At 38.6% G+C, this 15706-nt stretch overlaps 1 protein-coding gene across 1 annotated transcript in view; it reads left to right on the forward strand.

Annotated features, from left to right (window-relative positions):
- Positions 1-506: 506 nt before the first annotated feature.
- MYOZ3 (myozenin 3) overlaps positions 507-15706 on the forward strand; it is an 87740-nt gene continuing 72540 nt past the window's right edge. The window contains exon 1 of the mRNA XM_053718667.1: positions 507-837. The gene's annotated coding sequence lies outside the window, so the exon portion shown is untranslated. The remainder of the gene's footprint in view (positions 838-15706) is intronic.

Consider the following 15706-nt stretch of genomic DNA (forward strand, 5'->3'; position numbering starts at 1 on the left):
CAAATTGGGGCTTTAGTCCACAGACAGCAAGGTTAGTCACTGTCATAAATTTAGTGTAAAATTGACACTTTTGTATCTGTTATCAATAAAGCCAATTACGTACATATATGTAGCAGGGTTAGCCTTAAAAAGTAAGTAGAGTGCATTAAAATTCTGAGAAATAGACTTTTCAGAGTGAAACTACATGAAAGGGGGGCAAAATAAAAATGAACGTATATTGCAAACTTTTTTATTGCACATAACTAAACATTTTTTTATAGAAAGCTCAATTTGTTTACTGTCCCATTAACCTAAAGCATCTACATTTAACAGAATGCACTGAGAAAATAAAGGTCATCTTAAAAATGTCACCTCACATATGTGTCCCTTGGGTCAGGTTAGGTAGGAGGCAGGGATGACATTAACATTAAACTGTACCGTGTTTGCTAACTTTACCCATATAACCTAATTATAGTGACATTATGTCACCAGTAGACGACCCATAACATTTATTCCTAGACCTAGCCAGGGTTGTAAAGGGAGAAGGAAAGACAGAGAGGAAGGAGACTGGGAAAGGAAGGGAAAGAAGAAAGACTGCTAGAGAGAGCACCAGAAAAGTGTGGAAAAAACACAGAATAAAGAAGATGTCAAACAATAGAAAGACACAGAGTGTGTGAATAAGAAAGAAGAACAGAAGTCTGCAGAAATAAGGAATGTGACAGATACACAGGAAAAGGAATACGGCCACTCAGTACTACAAGGAGGCTGAAAAGGAGATTAACAGCCCAATAAATAAGTCCAATAAAAGGACAGGAAAAAAGGAAATATATTATTGCAATTGACAGAGAATAGAGTCATGTAAGTACATTTTGGGGATCATTTTGAGAAAAGTAAAACAAGTTATTTATAGAACACAGTTTGTAGTCAACAGAAATTCAATTGTGTATAGAATTTATAGAAGCCACAATGCTGTTCCCATCTACAGTAAAACAACATACACAAATTACCCTTTATGTGTTAAAGGGACATGAAACCAACATTTTCTCTTACATTATTAAGAAATAGCATGCAATTTTAAACAACTTTTCCATTTACATTTGTATCTAATTTTCTTCATTCTCTTGATATCCTTTTGTTCAAAAGCATATCTAAATAGGCTCAGTAGCTACTGATTAGTGGCTGCGCGTTGATGCCTTGTGTAGTTGGCTCATCCATGTGCAATGCTATTTCTTGAACAAAGGATATCTAAAGAATGAAGAAAATTAGATAATAGAAGTAAATTGGAATGCTGAAATACTACATTTTAGCACAAACTGTACTCAGAGCTGGCGGGTAGAATTTCAGTGTAACCAAGTGGAGGTGCTAAAAGTTGAAATGTATCTTTCTAAGACAAACTTACTGAAGCTGAAGAGCCCTCCTGCTCGGGCACAGCTGTCTGAAAGAGGAGCATGTACACGGATAGATCATGCCTCTTTGTAAAAATATCTGTGGCAACAGCTGACAGGATCATAATTCCTGTGTTATTGAATTTGTATTGCCTTTTAATTAGTATAGTGTAACTATATTAAAGAATAATGTGTGTTTTAGAGAATATGGACAGTTATATCTATGTTTTTCATTGAGAGAACTTCAGTACAGCGCTGCTTAAAGTCAACATTAAACTTCAATGACTGCGATAGAGCATGCAATTTTAATAAACTTTCCAATTAAATTATATTATCAAATTTACTTTGTACCTAGGTAGGTGAACATGTTTACAGCAATATATGACCACATTGTATGCAACATTTGTAACATTTGTAACTTTTTTATACATTGCCTCAAACACTGCTGCCATATAGTCCCCATGACATATGCACACTGCTGAGTCTACCTAGTTATGGACATTATGGCTATGGGTGCCTGTGTTGGTGCATGTGGATTTATATGGGTGCCTGTGTTTGTACATAAGGAATTCTATGGATGCCTGGCTGTGTGTGCATATGTGCATGTGTGCATGTGGAAGAATGTTTATGGGTGCCTGGGTCAGTGCATGTAGAAGTCTATGCGTGACTGTGTGTTTGTGTGCATGTAGATGTCTATGAGTGCCTGCAGTATGATCATGTACATAAAGTGAATATAACCCTTTAAAACTAGTGGTACATTCAAAACTAGTATTTTGTCTTTTTTGTTTCATTGAGCAAATAGAAGGGGTTTATTAAGCAATACAACTCCCTTTTCTTACTCATAGATCAATTTGCAGCCACCCCTAACATAGAATTGAGTAAGAGTGATGGTATGGCAGCCAGGTGGTGAGAGGTACATGAACATATAATGTCACTCTTAGATGTGTGAAATATGTGCACCAGCTAATTAAATCCATAAGTACGTTATTACTAACACAACACTTCCCAGGTAACTGTTGCACAAAACAATACAATATTATGGCCATATTGAGATTTTCCCAAGGGATGTTGGTTATGTTTATAAAAAAAAATATTTTCAATTAAAGAAAAAAAATATTAAAGGGAAAGTCAAGTCAAAATGAAACTTTCATGATTCAGATAGGGCACTGTTTTTCAAACCTGTTCTCAGGTTTGACCCAACAGGCCAGATTTTTCTGGATTACCTTGGAAGAGAGCAGGTCAAATAACTATGGCCTAGATTTAGAGTTGGGCGGTAGCCGTCAAAACCAGCGTTAGAGGCTCCTAACGCTGGTTTTTACCGCCCTCTGGTATTTGGAGCCAGTCATTAAAGGGTCTAACGCTCACTTTCCAGCCGCAACTTTTCCATACCGCAGATCCCCTTACGTCAATTGCGTATCCTATCTTTTCAATGGGATCTTTCTAACGCTGGTATTTAGAGTCGTGGCTGAAGTGAGCGTTAGAAATCTAACGACAAAACTCCAGCCGCAGAAAAAGTCAGTAGTTAAGAGCTTTCTGGGCTAACGCCGGTTCATAAAGCTCTTAACTACTGTGCTCTAAAGTACACTAACACCCATAAACTACCTATGTACCCCTAAACCGAGGTCCCCCCACATCGCCGCCACTATATTTAAATTTTTTAACCCCTAATCTGCCGCTCCGTACACCGCCGCCAACTACGTTATCCCTATGTACCCCTAATCTGCTGCCCCTAACACCGCCGACCCCTATATTATATTTATTAACCCCTAATCTGCCCCCCACAACGTCGCCGCCAGCTACCTACAATAATTAACCCCTAATCTGCCGACCGGAACTCACCGCTAGTATAATAAATGTATTAACCCCTAATCCGCCTCACTCCCGCCTCAATAACCCTATAATAAATAGTATTAACCCTTAATCTGCCCTCCCTAACATCGCCGACAGCTAACTTCAAGTATTAACCCCTAATCTGCTGACCAGAGCTCACCGCTACTCTAATAAATGGATTAACCCCTAAAGCTAAGTCTAACCGTAACACTAACACCCCCCTAAGTTAAATATAATTTGTATCTAACGAAATAAATTAAGTCTTATTAAATAAATTATTCCTATTTAAATCTAAATACTTACCTGTAAAATAAATCCTAATATAGCTACAATATAAATTATAATTATATTGTAGCTATTTTAGGATTAATATTGATTTTACAGGCAACTTTGTAATTATTTTAACCAGGTACAATAGTTATTAAATAGTTAATAAATAGTTAATAACTATTTAATAGTTACCTAGTTAAAATAATTACAAAATTACCTGTAAAATAAATCCTAACCTAAGTTACAATTAAACCTAACACTACACTATCAATAAATAAATTAAATAAACTACCTACAATTATCTACAATTAAACCTAACACTACACTATCAATAAATAAATTAAATACAATTCCTACAAATAAATACAATTAAATAAACTAACTAAAGTACAAAAAACAAAAAAAAGAACTAAGTTACAAAAAATATTTACAAACATTAGAAAAAAATGACAACAATTTTAAACTAATTATACCTATTCTAAGCCCCCTAATAAAATAACAAAGACCCCCAAAATAAAAAAAATGCCCTACCCTATTCTAAATTACAAAAGTTCAAAGCTCTTTTACCTTAGCAGCCCTTAAAAGGGCCCTTTGCGGGGCATGCCCCAAAGAATTCAGCTCTTTTGCCTGTAAAAAAAACCATACAATACCCCCCCCCAACATTACAACCCACCACCCACATAGCCCTAATCTAACCCAAACCCCCCTTAAATAAACCTAACACTAAGCCCCTGAAGATCTTCCTACCTTGTCTTCACCATGCCAGGTATCACCGATCGTTCCAGGCTCCGAAATCTTCATCCAAGCCCAAGCGGGGGCTAGACATCCATCATCCGGCTGAAGTCTTCTATTAAGCGACGGCTGAAGAAGTCCAGAAGAGGCTCCAAAGTCTTCATCCTATCCGGGAAGAAGAGTAGATCCGGACCGGCAACCATCTTCTTCCAAGCGGCATCTTCTATCTTCATCCGATGAGGACCGGCTCCATCTTGAAGACCTCCACCGCGGACCCATCTTCTTCTTCCGACGACTTCCCGACGAATGACGGTTCCTTTAAGGGACGTCATCCAAGATGGCGTCCCTTGAATTCCGATTGGCTGATAGGATTCTATCAGCCAATCGGAATTAAGGTAGGAAAATTCTGATTGGCTGATGGAATCAGCCAATCAGAATCAAGTTCAATCCGATTGGCTGATCCGATCAGCCAATCAGATTGAGCTCGCATTCTATTGGCTGATCGGATCAATTTGTCGTTAGGGTGATACTTATTTAAATTGTCAATGCATAATATGATCTGAGATAAGGTGAGAGATATAGATGGAATTTTCAATACCCTATTCAGCCAGTATTCGAGTTTGCTCCAAGTATTTCTCACTTTTGGACAAGACCAGAACATGTGCTCTATATCGGCTGCTGGGAGAGAGCATTTCGGGCATTTGTTAAAACCCAGGTTATGCACCTTGAAGCCCCTTTCCGGAGTGAAGTATGCTCTATGGAGCAATTTAATATGTGCTTCGCGCCATGTAGCAGATAAAGTTATTTTAGCCACTTTTCCTATGGAGTGTTGCAGAATTTTTGAATCAACCCTATTCTGTGGTAGGAGTGAAGTCCATGTTTCGGCGATCCTTGACAGGTTGCAGTTACCCCTACTGCCAGCCAGTAGCTGGTAGACCACAGAGATAGACATATGATCAACCTTCATGAGTATAAGCCAGTTTTCTACCTTACCTCGTTTCCAACCCCAACCCTCTTCTCTGACAATTTTTCAGCCAAGAAATGCCTTATCTGTAAATAGGCAAAGAAGTATTTATTAGGTAGACTAAATTTCCTTTTCAGTGCTTCAAATGTTTTAATAATTTTCCTGTCACCATCTATCAGCAGAGTCATTCTATTTAGCCCTTTCCTATGCCATCTATTAAAAACCTCAGAGTGTAATCCAGGTTGGAATTTTGGGTTCCCTATCAGGGGAAGGTAGTGCGAAACCTTAGGGTTAGTTGAAAGGATTTTTGCAATTTTCCACCATGCCCTGATAGGGTTGTAAATGACTTTTAGTTTTTTAATTTCTGGGGGCAACTCTTTGGGGGAGGAGTGTATAAGTGATAAAGGATGGTATGGGTCACAGATATTAGTTTCTAACTGGTTATTTAGGATATAATCTTTAGACAGGATCCAGCTAGCCACTATTCATGCTAAAAAGCTAAGATTATATGCTCTAATGTCTGGGAGTGCTAAGCCCCCATATTCACGTGGAAGGGAGAGTTTATTAAGAGATATTCGTGCTCTTTTCCCTTGCCAAAGAAATTGTCTGATTAGGCCATTAATCGTACGTATATCTTTTTCAAAAAGAATTACTGGAACATTCTGCAGTATATATAGCAGTTTCGGGAGGAGGATCATTTTGACCAATGCTATCCTTCCTGAAATTGAAAGTGGCAGACTTTGCCAGGTTCTAAGTTTTTCCTTAAATTGCCTGATAATTGGGGGAATATTAAGCTCATATACCAAATCCGAATTCGCAGGGATAATTATTCCTAAGTATTTGAATGAGTCTGTTACGCTTTTAAATGGATTCTCCAGACATGAGTCCTTATTCCTGCGAATCCAGAGAATTTCTGATTTAGATGCATTTATTTTATACCCTGAAAAGGTGCCGAATTGGTCAATTATCTGCATCAATTTTGGAATATTAATTTTAGTGTTTGATAGATATAGCAGGACATCATCTGCATATAAGCCTATTTCTTTCATGTAATTAGCAAGAGTCCATGAGCTAGTGACGTATGGGATATACATTCCTACCAGGAGGGGCAAAGTTTCCCAAACCTTAAAATGCCTATAAATACACCCCTCACCACACCCACAATTCAGTTTTACAAACTTTGCCTCCTATGGAGGTGGTGAAGTAAGTTTGTGCTAGATTCTACGTTGATATGCGCTCCGCAGCAGGTTGGAGCCCGGTTTTCCTCTCAGCGTGCAGTGAATGTCAGAGGGATGTGAGGAGAGTATTGCCTATTTGAATGCAATGATCTCCTTCTACGGGGTCTATTTCATAGGTTCTCTGTTATCGGTCGTAGAGATTCATCTCTTACCTCCCTTTTCAGATCGACGATATACTCTTATATATATACCATTACCTCTGCTGATTTTCGTTTCAGTACTGGTTTGGCTTTCTACAACATGTAGATGAGTGTCCTGGGGTAAGTAAGTAAGCTTATTTTCTGTGACACTCTAAGCTATGGTTAGGCACTTTTTTATAAAGTTCTAAATATATGTATTCAAACATTTATTTGCCTTGACTCAGGATGTTCAACATTCCTTATTTTCAGACAGTCAGTTTCATACTTGGGATAAATGCATTTGTTTCAATCATTTTTTCTTACCTTAAAAAATTTGACTTTTTTCCTGTGGGCTGTTAGGCTCGCGGGGGCAGAAAATGCTTCATTTTATTGCGTCATTCTTGGCGCTGACTTTTTTGGCGCAAAATTTTTTTTCTGTTTCCGGCGTCATACGTGTCACTGGAAGTTGCGTCATTTTTTGATGTTTTTTTTGCGTCAAAAGTGTCGGCGTTCCGGATGTGGCGTCATTTTTGGCGCCAAAAGCATTTAGGCGCCAAATAATGTGGGCGTCTTTTTTGGCGCTAAAAAATATGGGCGTCATTTTTGTCTCCACATTATTTAAGTCTCATTATTTATTGCTTCTGGTTGCTAGAAGCTTGTTCACTGGCATTTTTTTCCCATTCCTGAAACTGTCATTTAAGGAATTTGATCAATTTTGCTTTATATGTTGTTTTTTCTTTTACATATTGCAAGATGTTCCACGTTGCAACTGAGTCAGAAGATACTTCAGGAAAATCGCTGCCCAGTGCTGGAGCTACCAAGCTAAGTGTATCTGCTATAAACTTTTGGTATCTGTTTCTCCAGCTGTTGTTTGTATTGCATGTCATGACAAACTTATTAATGCAGATAAAATTTCCTTTAGTACTGTTACATTACCTGTTGCTGTTCCGTCAACATCTAATTTTCAGAGTGTTCCTGATAACATAAGAGATTTTATTTTTTTAAATCCATTAAGAAGGCTATGTCTGTTATTTCTCCTTCTAGTATACATAAAAGTCTTTTAAAACTTCTCTTTTTTCAGATGAATTTTTAAATGAACATCATCATTCTGATACTGATAATGGTTCTTCTGGTTCAGAGGTTTCTGTCTCAGAGGTTGATGTTGATAAATCTTTGTATTTGTTCAAGATGGAATTTATTCGTTCTTTACTTAAAGAAGTATTAATTGCATTAGAAATAGAGGATTCTGGTCCTCTTGATACTAAATCTAAATGTTTAAATAAGGTTTTTAAATCTCCTGTAGTTATTCCAGAAGTGTTTTCTCTCCCTGATGCTATTTCTGAAGTAATTTCCAGGGAATGGAATAATTTGGGTAATTCATTTACTCCTTCTAAACGTTTAAGCAATTATATCCTGTGCCATCTGACAGATTAGAGTTTTGGGACAAAATCTCTAAGGTTAATGGGGCTGTCTCTACTCCTGCTAAACGTACTACTATTCCTATGGCAGATAGTACTTCATTTAAGGATCCTTTAGATAGGAAGATTGAATCCTTTCTAAGAAAAGCTTACTTATGTTCAGGTAATCTTCTTAGACCTGCTATATTTTTAGCGGATGTTGCTGCAGCTTCAACTTTTTGGTTAGAAGCTTTAGCGCAACAAGTAACAGATCATAATTTTATAGCATTATTATTATTCTATTACATGCTAATAATTTTATTTGTGATACCATCTTTTGATATCATTAGAGTTGATGTCAGGTATATGTCTCTAGCTATTTTAGCTAGAAAAGCTTTATGGCTTAAAACTTGGAATGCTGATATGTCTTCTAAGTCAACTTTGCTTTCCCTTTCTTTCCAGGGTAATAAATTATTCGATTTTCAGTTGGATTCTATTATCTCAACTGTTACTGGAGGGAAGGGAACTTTTTTTTACCAAAGGATAAAAAAATCTAAGGTAAATTTAGGTCTAATAATCATTTTCGTTCCTTTCCTCACAACAAGGAACAAAAGCCTGATCCTTCATCCTCAGGAGCGGTATCAGTTTGGAAACCATTTCCAGTTTGGAATATATCCAAGCCTTATAGAAACCTATAGCCAGCTCCTAAATACCCATGAAGGTGCGGCCCTCATTCCAGCTCAGCTGGTATGGGGCAGTTTACGTTTTCTTTAAAGGTACAGAATTGACTTCAAGTTAAGGCCTCCTGCAAAGAGATTTTTTTCTTTCCCGTGTCCCAGTAAACACAGCAAAGGCTCAGCATTTCTGAAATGTGTTTCAGATCTAGAGTTGGCTGGAGTAATTATGCCAGTTCCAGTTCTGGAACAGGGGCTGGGGTTTTATTCTATCTCTTCATTGTACCAAAGAAGGTCAATTCCTTCAGACCAGTTCCGGATCTATCTATATTGAATCGTTATGTAAGGATACCAACATTCAAGATGGTAACTGTAGGACTATCCTGCCTTTTGTTTAGCAAGGGCATTATATGTCTACAATAGATTTACAGGATGCATATCTGCATATTCCGATTCATCCAGATCACTTTTAGTTTCTGAGATTCTCTTTTAGACAAGCATTACCAGTTTTGTGGCTCTACCGTTTGGCCTAGCGTCAGCTCCAAGAATTTTTTTCAAAGGTTCTCGGTGCCCTTCTGTCTGTAATCAGAGAACAGGGTTTTGGTATTTCCTTTTTTGGACGATATCTTGGTACTTGCTCAGTCTTCACATTTTCGCAGAATCTCATACGAATCGACTTGTGTTGTTTCTTCAAGATCATGGTTGGAGGATCAATTTACCAATCAGTTCATTGTTTCCTCAGACAAGGGTAACCTTTTTAGGTTTCCAGATAGATTCAGTGTCTATGACTCTGTCCTTGTCAGATAAGAGAAGTTTAACATTGATATCAGCTTGTCAAAACCTTCAGTCACAATCATTCCCTTTGGTAGCCTTATGCATGGAAATTTTAGGTCTTAGGACTGCCGCATCGGATGCGATCTCCTTTGCTCATTTTCACATGCGACCTCTTCAGCTCTGTATGCTGAACCAGTGGTGCAGGGATTACACAAAGATATCTCAATTAATATCTTTAAACCGATTATACGACACTCTCTGACATGGTGGACAGTTCACCATCGTTTAGTTCAGGGGGCTTTTTTGTTCTTCCGACCTGGACTATAATCTCAACAGATGCAAGTCTTACAGGTTGGGGAGCTGTGTGGGGGTCTCTGATGGCACAAGGGGTTTGGGAATCTCAGGAGGTGAGATTACCGATCAATATTTTTGAACTCCGTGCAATTTTCAGAGCTCTTCAGTCTTGGCCTCTTCTGAAGAGAGAGTTGTTCATTTGTTTTCAGATAGACAATGTCACAGCTGTGGCATACATCAATCATCAAGGAGGGACTCACAGTCCTCTGGCTATGAAAGAAGTATCTCGAATTTTGGTTTGGGCGGAATCCAGCTCCTGTCTAATCTCTGTGGTTCATATCCCAGGTATAGACAATTGGGAAGCGGATTATCTCAGTCGCCAAACGTTGCATCCGGGCGAATGGTCTCTTCACCCAGAGGTATTTCTTCAGATTGTTCAAATGTGGGAACTCCCAGAAATAGATCTGATGGCTTCTCATCTAAACAAGAAACTTCCCTGGTATCTGTCCAGATCCCGGGATCCTCGGGTGGAAGCAGTGGATACATTATCACTTCCTTGGAAGTATCATCCTGCCTATATCTTTCCGCCTCTAGTTCTTCTTCCAAGAGTATTCTCCAAGATTCTAAAGGAATGCTCGTTTGTCCTGCTGGTAGCTCCAGCATGGCCTCACAGGTTTTGGTATGCGGATCTTGTCCGGATGGCCTCTTGCCAGCTGTGGACTCTTCCGTTAAGACCAGACTTTCTGTCGCAAGGTCCTTTTTTCCATCAGGATCTCAAATCCTTAAATTTTAAGGTATGGAGTTTGAACGCTTGATTCTTGGTCAAAGAAGGTTTCTCTGACTCTGTGATTAATACTATGTGACAGGCTCGTAAATCTGTATCTAGTGAGATATATTATAGAGTCTGGAAGACTTATATTTCTTAGTGTCTTTCTCATCATTTTTTCTTGGCATTCTTTTTGAATACCGAGAATTTTTCAGTTTCTTCAGGATGGTTTAGATAAAGGTTTGTCCGCAAGTTCCTTGAAAGGACAAATCTCTGCTCTTTCTGTTCTTTTTTCACAGAAGGATTGCTAATCTTCCTGATATTTCATTGTTTTGTACAAGCTTTGGTTCGTATAAAACCTGTCATTAAGTCAATTTCTCCTCCTTGGAGTTTGAATTTGGTTCTGGGGGCTTTTCAAGCTCCTCCTTTTGAACCCATGCATTCTTTAGTCGTTATATTACTTTCTTGGAAAGTTTTGTTTCTTTTGGCCATCTCTTCTACCAGAAGAGTCTCTGAATTATCTGCTCTTTCTTGTGAGTCTCCTTTTCTGATTTTTCATCAGGATGAGGCGGTGCTGCGAACTTCTTTTGAATTTTTTACCTAAGGTTGTGAATTCTAACAACCTTAGTAGAGAAATTGTGGTTCCTTCATTATGTCCTAATCCTATGAATTCTAAGGAGAAATCATTGCATTCTTTGGATGCTGTTAGAGCTTTGTATTATTTGTCATCTTTTCCGGTTCTAGAAAAGGCCAGAAAGCTTCTGCCATTTCTTTGGCATCTTGGTTGAAATCTTTATTTCATCATGCTTATGTCAAGTCGGGTAAAACTTCGCCTCTAAGGATTACAGTTCATTCTACTAGGTCAGTTTCTACTTCCTGGGCGTTTAGGAATGAAGCTTCGATTGATCAGATTTGCAAAGCAGCAACTTGGTCCTCTTTGCATATTTTTTCTAAAATTCTACTATTTTGATGTGTTTTCTTCTTCTGAAGCAGTTTTTGGTAGAAAAGTTCTTCAGGCAGTGGTTTCAGTTTGAATCTTCTGCTTATGTTTTTCATTAAACTTTATTTTGGGTGTGGATTATTTTCAGCAGGAATTGGCTGTCTTTATTTTATCCCTCCCTCTCTAGTGACTCTTGTGTGGAAAGATCCACATCTTGGGTAGTCATTATCCCATACGTCACTAGCTCATGGACTCTTGCTAATTACATGAAAGAAAACATAATTTATGTAAGAACTTACCTGATAAATTCATTTCTTTCATATTAGCAAGAGTCCATGAGGCCCGCCCTTTTTTGTGGTGGTTATGATTTTTTTGTATAAAGCACAATTATTCCAATTCCTTATTTTATATGCTTTCGCACTTTTTTCTTATCACCCCACTTCTTGGCTATTCGTTAAACTGAATTGTGGGTGTGGTGAGGGGTGTATTTATAGGCATTTTAAGGTTTGGGAAACTTTGCCCCTCCTGGTAGGAATGTATATCCCATACGTCACTAGCTCATGGACTCTTGCTAATATGAAAGAAATGAATTTATCAGGTAAGTTCTTACATAAATTATGTTTTTCATCTCATGATTTAAGATCTTTATTCCCTCTAAACTTTGCCTTATCGTGATAGCCAAAGGCTCAATGGCAATGTTAAACAGAAGCGGGGAGAGAGGGCAACCCTGGCGCGTTCCTCTTTCAAGAGTTATTGCCATTCCGTTAATTATCAGGCTTGTAGCTGAGCTTTTATAAAGACTCTCTACAAATTGAGGGAATTTGCCCTTGATTCCAAATTTCAGCAAAGATGTGTTAAGATGTTTGAATGTAACAGAGTCAAACGCTTTTTCTGCGTCAATGGATAAAATGGCCATGTCTGATGCCCCAGGGTCTTCCTCTCTCCCTGCCAGGATCTTTTCATAATATTCCAGTGTGACCAATACCTCCCTAATTTTGGCCGAGGAATTTCGTCCGTTCATAAAGCCAGCTTGATCCGGATGAACCACTTTTGGCAAAATTAACTGTAGTCTAGATGCTAAAATGGACATTAAAATCTTATAGTCTGAATTAAGTAGGGCTATTAGTCTATATGATTATTTAAGCCTAGGGTCTTTTCCTGCTTTAGGGATTAAGGTTGTGTGGGAGAAAGAAAATGAAGCTGAAACTGGTTTGCCTTTGATGTAATAGTCATTATATAAATTTGTTAGGTATGGGGCAATTTCTTCCACTAGTATTTTATAGAATTCGCCAGGTAGTCCATCCGGACCAGCTGCCTTATTAATCGGTAGTTTAGAAATTGCCACCTTTACTTCTTGAACCGATATGGGGGCGTTGAGACTGACAATACAGTCATCAGTTAGTGAGGGGCTGACGATCTTATTCCAAAACTCTGCAGATTTATCTTGATCATAACCCTTATCGGAATATACATTTTGATAATATTTCACCAATACAGTTGCAATCTTATCAGGATCTAAAATTCGCTTTCCCTTATCTAAGAGTTCTTCAATATAAAGTTTTTTTTTTTTCGTTATTAACCCCTTAATGACCACAGCACTTTTCCATTTTCTGTCCGTTTGGGACCAAGGCTATTTTTACATTTCTGCGGTGTTTGTGTTTAGCTGTAATTTTCCTCTTACTCATTTACTGTACCCACACATATTATATACCGTTTTTCTCGCCATTAAATGGACTTTCTAAAGATACCATTATTTTCATCATATCTTATAATTTACTATAAAAAAAAATATAAAATATGAGGAAAAAATGGAAAAAAACACACTTTTTCTAACTTTGACCCCAAAAATCTGTTACACATCTATGACCACCAAAAAACACCCATGCTAAATAGTTTCTAAATTTTGTCCTGAGTTTAGAAATACCCAATGTTTACATGTTCTTTGCTTTTTTTGCAAGTTATAGGGCCATAAATACAAGTAGCACTTTGCTATTTCCAAACCACTTTTTTTCAAAATTAGCGCTAGTTACATTGGAACACTGATATCTTTCAGGAATACCTGAATATCCATTGACATGTGTATATTTTTTTTTAGAAGACAACCCAAAGTATTGATTTAGGCCCATTTTGGTATATTTCATGCCACCATTTCACCGCCAAATGCGATCAAATAAAAAAAATCGTTCACTTTTTCACAAATTTTTTCACAAACTTTAGGTTTCTCACTGAAATTATTTACAAACAGCTTGTGCAAATATGGCACAAATGGTTGTAAATTCTTCTCTGGGATCCCCTTTGTTCATAAATAGCAGACTTATATGGCTTTGGTGTTGCTTTTTGGTAATTAGAATGCCACTAAATGCCACTGCGCACCACACGTGTATTATGCCCAGCAGTGTAGGGGTTAATTAGGGAGCATGTAGGGAGCTTTTTGGGGTAATTTTAGCTTTAGTGTAGTGTAGTAGACAACCCCAAGTATTGATCTAGGCCCATTTTGGTATATTTCATGCCACCATTTCACCGCCAAATGTGATCAAATAAAAAAAAAAGTTACATTTTTCACAATTTTAGGTTTCTCACTGAAATAATTTACAAACAGCTTGTGCAGTTATGGCACAAATGGTTGTAAATGCTTCTCTGGGATCCCCTTTGTTCAGAAATAGCAGACATATATGGCTTTGGCATTGCTTTTTGGTATTTAGAAGGCCGCTAAATGCCGCTGCGCATCACACGTGTATTATGGCTAGCAGTGAAGGGGTTAATTAGGTAGCTTGTAGGGAGCTTGCAGGGTTAATATTAGATTTAGTGTAGAGCTCAGCCTCCCACCTGAAACATCAGACCCCCTGATCCCTCCCAAACAGCTCTCTTCCCTCCCCCACCCCACAATTGTCCCCGCCATCTTAAGTACTGGCAGAAACTCTGCCAGTACTAAAATAAAAGGTATTTGGCCCTTTTTTAAAAAAAAAAAAAGAAGCATATTTACATATGCTGATGTGTACGATCCCCCCTTAGACCCCAACCTCACTGATCCCCCCTAAAAAGCTCTATAACCCTCCCACTCTAACTTAATGGGCGCCATCTTGGGTACTGGCAGCTGTCTGCCAGTACCCAGTTTAGAAGAAAAAAATGTTTTTTTTTAACATTTATTAAAAGTTTCTGTAGTGTAGCTTCCCCCCACACAAAACCAACCCCCCACCCCTCCATGATCACTTTTTGTGCTTTTGCACAAACAAGATTAGGTCTTAATTATTAAAACATTTTCCGTAGTGTAGCGGTTCCCACCCGCTCCCGCCCCGTGCACGCGCCCGCCCGCCACCCTCCGTGCACGCGCGCGCGCCCGTGCGCGCCCCCGACGATCGCGCCCCCGATCCCGCCCCCCTTGACGTCATGCGGCACACCGATGGCCGCCCACCCGCCTCCCAAGTCGGCTCCCACCCACCAACGAAACCGGCCATCGATGTCCGGTGCAGAGAGGGCCACAGAGTGGCTCTCTCTGCATCGGATGGCCGTAAAAGGTTATTGCAGGATGCCTCCATATCGAGGCATCACTGCAATAACCGGAAAGCAGCTGGAAGCGAGCAGGATCGCTTCCAGCTGCTTTCCACACCGAGGACGTGCAGGGTACGTCCTCAGGCATTAACTGCCTTTTTTTTGAGGACGTACCCTGCACGTCCTCGGTCATTAAGGGGTTAACCAGTCTAGACAGCATCTTTCCAGATTTATTCCCAAATCTGTAGAATTTAGCCTGAGTTTTAAGTTCTTTCTGCACTTGTTGGGTTAGAATAAATGTGTCTCTGGTTTCTTTAGCTCGCACATACTTAGCCCAATTTAGGGCATTTTTGTGCAGTAAGAATTTATTATATGAATTAGATAATGCCTTATTTATTTCTTTTTCTCTTGTCTTTAATTTTTTAGTTAGAGCGATATTGTAAGTTAATATTTCTCATCTGAGAACCGCCTTAGCGGTATCCCAGAGCAGTTCTGGACGTTCAATATATTCATAGTTAAACTGTATAAATTCCTCAAATTTCATATCCGTTACTAAATAATATGGAAACAAAAACCACAGAGATTTAGTTCGCGGCCGTTTCAACTGAATATCCAAAGAAATGGGGGCATGATCTGATATTGATATAGGAAAAATTCTCGCTTGCACCGTTATGGGCCCTATACGCTCGTCTATGAGGAATAGATCTATTCGTGAAAGGGTTTTATGTGCTTTTGAGAGACAGGTAAATTCCTGTGTGTCCGGGTTTTGAATACGCCATATATCCCGTAGTGCTAAATTTTGTTTTATTTTCTTAATCATTTTAAATTCTAGATTATCCTTTTTCTGTTTTTTCT

This window comes from Bombina bombina, chromosome 6, assembly GCF_027579735.1.
Source record: "Bombina bombina isolate aBomBom1 chromosome 6, aBomBom1.pri, whole genome shotgun sequence".
NCBI classification, from domain to species: domain Eukaryota; kingdom Metazoa; phylum Chordata; class Amphibia; order Anura; family Bombinatoridae; genus Bombina; species Bombina bombina.